The sequence below is a fragment of the Podarcis erhardii genome, assembly GCF_964252035.2.
Source record: "Podarcis erhardii genome assembly, chromosome: 1".
In the NCBI taxonomy this organism is placed as follows: domain Eukaryota; kingdom Metazoa; phylum Chordata; class Lepidosauria; order Squamata; family Lacertidae; genus Podarcis; species Podarcis erhardii.
Genome location: NC_138497.1, coordinates 131,804,540 through 131,812,614, shown reverse-complemented (window position 1 = coordinate 131,812,614; position 8,075 = coordinate 131,804,540).

Below are 8,075 nucleotides of genomic sequence, written 5' to 3'. Positions count from 1 at the left end.
GATGGTTTTCTGAGATTGTTGGAACTATTGCTAGGGGCTGAAACCGGGGAGGGGAGCTGGTGAAAGAAAATTGGGAATTTAAAGTGTATATAATATAATTTGTTTTTTTTTTTCTTTTCTTTTAATGAGAGATGGGAAAAATCATGGGATGGAATCTTTTTTTGACCCTAGGGGAAACGTCTTAAGTATAAGTTCAGATATATAAGTTTTAATGAGAAATAAGATTAAATAAAGTAAAAGTGGATGATTAATTGGTGAAAGAAAGAATGGAAAATTACAGTATATTAAGATAAGATATAAGGATAAAAATAATATGAAGGATTTGCTGAAATATCCATATGAATTAGAATACAAAGAGGGGAGGTGTGAGGAGGTCAAGGAGATAAGTTAAGAAAGGGAGTTACATTAAGTTTAACTTGTTCTTGTGATTTTTCTTTTGGACTGTATTTTTTTTCCTTTTTTCCTTTTTAAGCTGTTTTTTCTTTTGCTATTTTGCTATTTCTATTTTTTACTCTTTTTTATCTTGGATAATGTTTTGTTTTTGTATACTGTGTTCTTTTATGTAATCTCTTAAAAGTTGAATAAATATTATTGGGGGAAAAAACAAAAAAACAAACTGCTAGGTGGGCAGGAGCAGGGACCGAGCAACGGGAGCTCACCCTGTCGCAGGGATTCGAACCGCCGACCTTCTGATCGGCAAGTCCTAGGCTCTGTGGTTTAACCCCCAAAGTCCATGACATTGCGTGACCTATTAGAAAAATGCTAGCGTTTATACTATCAATCCATACTAGCTCTCCCGCGATTATGATAACCATCTGTGGATATAAATTCCATGGCTATGAGTCTTTAGCTCACTGCACCATCCAGACAACTTAGGTGGCTGCAATGTCTGTGAAAAGTGGTATGTTAAAAAAATGTTTGACCACTAAGAAAGATCCACAGATTGAAATGCATTTGATGTTAGGCACAATTCATTCTTTGCTACGTAAGTTTGTTCATAAGACACTAATCTGGCTAGATGAGTCCACTTATTCATTTTTCATTTTTAAAATAAACTTGCATTTTTAGCAATTTTAGCAATTCCCTAATTGCTTTTCAAGATTCTTAATGTGGAATTGAAGGTGCATTTCATTTTGTCATAGTATTTAGGAGTACAGTACTTAAGCATCGGGTTTTTTTGTCCTCATCCAACTCAGCAGCAATAATATCAGAGGCAGCAATAAATATCAGAGCACCTCTTTTGTGGAAACGTGTTGACGCCGTCAGTTTCATACTCAGCAAACATGAAACTGAGATCTATTTCTACAGCCATTTCCACAGAAGCCCGTGAAATGTTTATTATGAGATCTTGATATGCAGATTACGTTTCCTTACGAGCATCATATTTGACTTTCAGATGCTTACTCTATGGGGCACTTTGGGTTTAATCCTACACATGTCTAGGTAAAGGTCAAGCGACCCCTGACCATTAGGTCCAGTTGTGGCCGACTCTGGGGTTGCGGTGCTCATCTCGCTTTACTGGCCAAGGGAGCCGGCATACAGCTTCCGGATCATGTGGCCAGCATGACTAAGCTGCTTCTGGTGAACCAGAGCAGCGCACGGAAACGGCGTTTACCTTCCCGCCGGAGTGGTACCTATTTATCTACTTGCACTTTGACATGCTTTCGAACTGCTAGGTGGGCAGGAGCAGGGACTGAGCAACGGGAGCTCACTCCGTCACGGGGATTTTAACCACTGACCTTCTGATCAGCAAGTCCTAGGCTCTGTGGTTTAACCCACAGCGCCACCTGCGTCCCACATGTCTACTCTGAAGTAAATCCCACAAATTTCAAGAGGATTTACGCTCCCACATGCATATGTTTAGGATTAAGCCTTCATGTTAAAGAACTTGCATCTCAGTCCTAAAGTTCAATGGGACTGACTGCCAAGAGAATATGTTTAGGGTTGCAACATTCAACAATCCAGCCCCGTATAAGTATATCATCCTGAAAGCATAGCATTTGCTACTGTTGGAATTTACAGGAGTGGGAAGGCTATCACAGAAACAGAGTATGTGCAACCTAAGTTAGGAGGAGACACATTAATTTGACCTGACCAACTGGCTGATGTTTGTATAAATTTCATTTTCTGCTCTGGAGAAAAGCAGGTTCAGCAGAAATTAAATCAAGTGTATATTGATGATGGCTTCTTCTTCTTGTTTTCCATTTGCAGAGTATAGTATCGGTGACAGATGACTTTGCAGTTGACAGCTTTTCACCCAAACCTGGCATAAACAAGCTGTATCTGAGGATGGCAGTGGGCGCATCTTCAAGCTCTATATGTCCATTCCGCCTGGAGGAGTATCAAAATGTATTCTGCTCAGACCATCGCTGGTATATGTTTAGGTTCCTGTGTGTGTGCAGGAGTGGTCCAAAACCAAAACAAAATGCACTTTTTGTTTGGTCGTGCACAAAACATCTAATGAAATATATGCAGTAAGACACTAAACATTTTGCTAAGTGTAACAGAAAAGAGACGCGGGTGGCGCTGTGGGTTAAACCACAGAGCCTAGGGCTTGCTGATCAGAAGGTCAGCGGTTCGAATCCCCATGACGGGATGAGCTCCCGTTGCTCAGTCCCTGCTCCTGCCAACCTAGCAGTTCGAAAGCACGTCAAAGTGCAAGTAGATAAATACCTTCCGGCGGGAAGGTAAACAGTGTTTCTGTGCGCTGCTCTGGTTCACCAGAAGCGGCTTAGTCATGCTGGCCACATGACTGTACGCCGGCCCCCTCGGCCAATAAAGCGAGATGAGCACCGCAACCCCAGAATCGGCCACGACTGGACCTGATGGTCAGGGGTCCCTTTGCCTTTAAGTGTAACAGACGCCAAAAAATGTGCTAATCATAGCGGCAGGCAATTCCATGTCAGAACAACTTTAACAATGGAAGGGCAGACATCTGTTTATCTCCAGAGAAGTTCCTCCTCTCGAGGCTTCCATCTCCTGTTGCAACAATGTGGAATCAGGGCGCCATTTAGGCAAATCTTTCACAAGAGTTCCAATAAAGAGTGCCTGGAAATCTATTTTAAAATTTGGTGTATTAAATTTGTTGCCCCTGTTCAACACTTTGAGTTCTTCCAGTTTTTGAATTCTGACCTCTGCATGGAATGCTACCAAGGAAAACTAACGCAGAGGCAACAAGACTGGTTAACTTAAAAATAAATCTTTCGTGCAGAATCTGTAGATAAGCTAGCATAATAATTCCTCAGTAGTGGGAGGCTGAGAAATAGTGATTTCCTGGTACATGATAGGATTGCTTACTAAGGTGTTACATCAAACAGGTTTCTTAAGGATAAATGAATGCTCATAAATTCCATGGTCTTGTTCTCTTTTCCCTCGTGTTCTAACAATGGGCCAGTTCATACGGCTATGTACATCCCTTGAGAACTTCCAGGTGGACATTTGGGCTGACTATGAAAGGAATGCCATTGGTATGACATTCTGGGAGCTGAACGCTCAATGTAGCGGCTCTGTAATGTCTTATTCATGCCTGCTAGTCATTGCTTGATTTTGCAGTTGTCAGATGATGAACACACCTGCTCCTTTTGGCCTAGTTTGTTCAAGCCATCTACACGTCTGTCAGGTCTGGGACATAGGGAGCAGTCTGAAATCAAGGGATAAGGCCAGGCCAGAGAGCAGCAAGAAGGATACACAGGAGCATGACAAGGGTCACAAAGACTTCATTGCTCAGGCAAGGCTCAGCTGGAACATCTGGTGTCTCAATCGCGAGGAATATCTGTTTGCGAACATGAGCCCATGTGCAGCGGCGGACAAAGCCGTTGGTGAGTGCCACCTGGCATTTTGTCACCTCCCTCAGTGGTGACACCCGGGGTGGCCCGCACCCACCACACACCCCTTTCTCCACCCTTGCCCATGTGTTAGGCATTCACAACTTGTGGTTCTTGAAAGAAGAAGTTGCTTCTCCAGAGTCAACACTCCTTAAGTTCTATGAGGGACTAATGTATGACATAAGGCTACAGTTGCAACATAAGCAACCACGGAATATTTGGGTGTGTGTGTGGATTGAACATTAAGCATTGATGCTGCAAAAGGCCATCAGAGGTTGGATGGCCATCTGTCATGGACGCTTTAGCTGAGATTCCTGCATTGCAGGGGAGCTAGACTAGATGACCCTCAGGGTCCGTTTCAACTCTACAATTCTACGATTCTATGACTTTCCACCCCCTTGCATGCCTATTCCACTCTGTTAGGTTTTCTCTCCTGCACTTTTATTTAAGCTTCGGTGGTATTATGGGAGCATAGTTGTCAACTGTCCCTTATTTGGCGGGACAGTCCCTTATCCCAGCGCTGTGTTCCGCTGCTGTCCCGGATTGATAATGTCCCTTAAATTTCCCAGGTTTCAAAAGAAGCAGCTCCCTCCCTGCCGGCCAGGAAGGAGGGAGGCTCCAACTGTGTTGGGGTGCGCACCCATAAGCACTCCGGGAGCTTGGCGGCGGTGCAACGTGTCGGAGAGAGACCCTCTGCCGCCCCCTCTCTTTCGCAAGAGGTGAGCGCGGCTCCCCGCCACATGACCTCGCCTCTGCCCAGACAGGGTCTCTCTCTTCTCTGCTCCCATCCCCGTCCAGTTTCTGGGCTGCGGGCGACTCGAGCCCCGCCCACTTGGCTGGGGCCTCATGCCAGCTCTGCTGCTCTCCTCTCGGCTTCCCGTCTCACGCCGGTGGCTCCGGCAAGCTGGGAAGGTCAAGCACAATATTGCATAGATTTGCAAAAAAAAAGAGACAAGCAGCGCAAGCGGGGCCGTAGCGGGCAGCAGGGTGCAAAGGGCGGGAGGTAGCAACTTTGGCAACAAGGAGTAGCAGAACTGTTGCTGTTAGCTGAGCTCTTTACTTTGGGACCTGTGATCCCTTATTTTGGCTGCTGATCCCTTATTTTCGAGGCTGCTGGTACCTTATTTCCAAATCTGTAAGTTGACAGCTATGTATGGGAGGGGTGTTGTGGGAAGATTCAGTATCAAGCACATCCAGTTCAGCACTTAATGTAAAACAAGGTGATTGTCTACACGGTTTGTTGATTAGCGTGTAATTTGCTTCAAGGGCTGAATCCGCTCCGTGTTTTGTGTGTGTGTGTGTGTGTGTGTAACAGGAGCCTTTCTGCAGTTGCCTGTGGTTCCTGCTCGCACCCCTTGCCAAGGCAGCCCTCAGATATAGGGCAAACACTGCAGGCTCCTTATTTAAGCTTGTTAAAATGTTGTGTGTTTTTCCCAGGCTTACCGAGTTGGGGAGGCAGCTGCCGTGAGTCAGTGTCTCTCGCCACGCTGCGCATTTTATCAGCATCATCTCCGCTTCATCCCAAGTATCTTGGGGAATCATCATAACTTATTCCAGAGTCAGGATACTGAATCTGTTCAATTTCGGCAACGTTGCTGCATTCATAACCTTGTCATTATCCAGGAGACGATAACCTAAGGCAGAGTTGTTCATTTTTTAAGTCATTGAGCAATGTCCTGCTTACCATACCCTTCCCTTCCACAAATATCAGACGCAGAGAAATCGTTCCCTCTCCCAGAATCACCTTTGAAATTCTCTGCTGTGAAGGGGAGGGGGGGCCAGTACTGAATTCTCACCTGCAACACCTCCAAATTGGATCACAATTAAAGGGGGGGGAAAGGGAGAACACCCCAGGCCTGTTATAAAATCACAACACACCAGCATATTCAAAAGCAGGGTCCGTGAGGCAGACGGAGGAAGCCACTTCAGACCGCAGAATCCAAAGGGCAACTTTTGGGGCTCCCCCCCCCCCGCCGCCACCAAAGAAGAGATGGGAAGATGCTGTGGTGGCTTCCAGGTTCTGGAGAGGTCTTGCAAGAGCCCTACAAGGTTGTGCAGAGGCCCACATGATCACCTCACTTACCAGGATCTCAAGGGTGGCCTCTGTGGGGCTCTTGTAAGACGTCACCGAAACCCAGAAGCCAAAGTCATGTGACCCCAGTAAGCGAGGCTTTGGCAGGGGTCAGGGCAAGAGGGGTGGATGGCAGGCACGCCGGACAGGGCAGCCCCTTTCCTGTTTTGTCTCAGATGACAAAATAGGACGCGGTGCCCCTGTTCGAAAGATGCCATCCTTCAGAGATTAGACATAGAGCGTCTTAAGGTGTTTTTTTAAAAAAAAACCATGTGAACCGAAAGCTTAAAACCAGCCCGCCAATCTCCACGCTCCGTTTACGACATTGCTGTGTTTTAATGAACTTTGTCGATTAGATCGGTGTTGTAGAGTTGGGCGTTTGAAAAGCGGTCAGCCAGGCTCATTAATATGTTCTGTGCATTGCAGAATCGGAGCGCCTTCTGGGCTGACTTTGATAGCAAGCTTGGACTTCAGTCAAGATCTAAAACTGTTAGCAATCTCTCTAATGCTGCTTCAAATTCCAAACCAGCCAAGCCCCCCCCCCACCCCCGCTTTAATAAAATAAATAGGAACAAATTCACGGCGACGCTACCGCGTCTTCAACATTTCAAGTATTATTTGGATACAAAATCCCTTTGAAAGATATAGGTCTTCTTGGATTCATTTTTATTTTATTTTTTAAAAAATGGACAGAGCAGTTTGAATTCGCCCACCTGCATGAATTATGACAGTGCAAGCACATCTTCTTGGAAGTAAACCCCACTGTGGGGCTTACTCCCTAGCAAGTGAGTTTAGGACTGCAGCAGAGGCAACATCTTCCGAAGAACATTGAGGGAGCCTGACACAACGCTTGACATTGCACTGGCGACATCGCATGGTGTCCTGACGTCACACGTGCGACATTGTACAATGTCCTGATGTTGCCTGTGCAAGGCTCCGCATTTGGCCTCAACAATGGGGGAGGGGTGGCCCCCTCAAAAAAAGAAAAGAAAAGAAAGAGAGCTTTGGCCCCCTGCAGCCAGCACCTATGGACTGCAGCCTCCAACTTCCATTTTCCAGTACGACTGCTCCTCAAGGACTCATAGCTGTCAACCGTCCCTTATTTGGCGGGAAAGTCCCTTATCCCAGTGCTGGGATATCCCTTAAATTTCCTGGGTTTCAAAGGAAGCAGCTCCTCTCCCTCCCTCCCTGCCGGCCAGGGAGGAGGGAGGCTCCAACTGTGTTGCTTGGCTGTGTTGCTCACCCAATAAGGAGTCTAAGAACGACTGGGGGGTGGAGCTTGCGTGCCTTGTGCCAATCAAATTGGCCGCGTTGCCTGGGGACTCGCCTTTGCTCAGCGCTTCCCAGCGGAGGGGTGACGGTGGTTTTCCTTGCTGCATCCCCTTTGCCAGGTTGCTGCGCTGTGGGAACCACCACTTGAGGCTTCGTTTGGCTGCTGGCTGGGCTTTCTGCCTTTGGCTCGGAGGGGCTTAGAAGTTGAACATACCTGTGCTGGGAAAATCCCTTATTTTGGCTGCTGATCCCTTATTTTCGAGGCTGCTGGTCCCTTATTTTCAAATCTGTAAGTTGACAGCTATGCAAGGACTCCAACCACCTTGGAAAGTGGGAGAGGCTTCCTTGCATCTTCCCAAGTCCTTTAGCTCTTCGGGAGAGGGCTAAAGATTGCACAACTAATCTTCAGCTGCTTGAGCTCTGGTGCTTCTTGATCACCTGAGCATGGGAGCACATTGCAGACAATGTGTTCCATTTCTACACTGTTTAAAACCAAGAAAGACCCAGCTTTTTAAAAACGTTCCTTTGATTAATCGTGAGATTTTTGCTGGCTCAGTTCTGTGTTATTTTTGTGCCACTCAAATATGTGAAATGGATGTTGTTATGAGTTTGAAATATATATTGTGGGGGGAGTAAAAAAGGAAGAGAAAGAGGGTTGTGTTTGTTTTCTCTCTGCTGTAATGACTGTTTGTTAGTCAGCTTCTGTCTCTTTGGGGAAATAGGTGGGATGCAAATACTTTTTGAAAAACAAAAACCACGTTATTTCATGCAGTGCCTGTTTCTTTTGTGCATTTGTCCTGTCTTTCCCACCCGCAGCACCCTATTTTATTTCTGTTCCCAGTTGATTTATATGTCCAGAGTACACCTAGACCAAGGAGGACAAACAGTCAGAAGTTTAATTATTGATT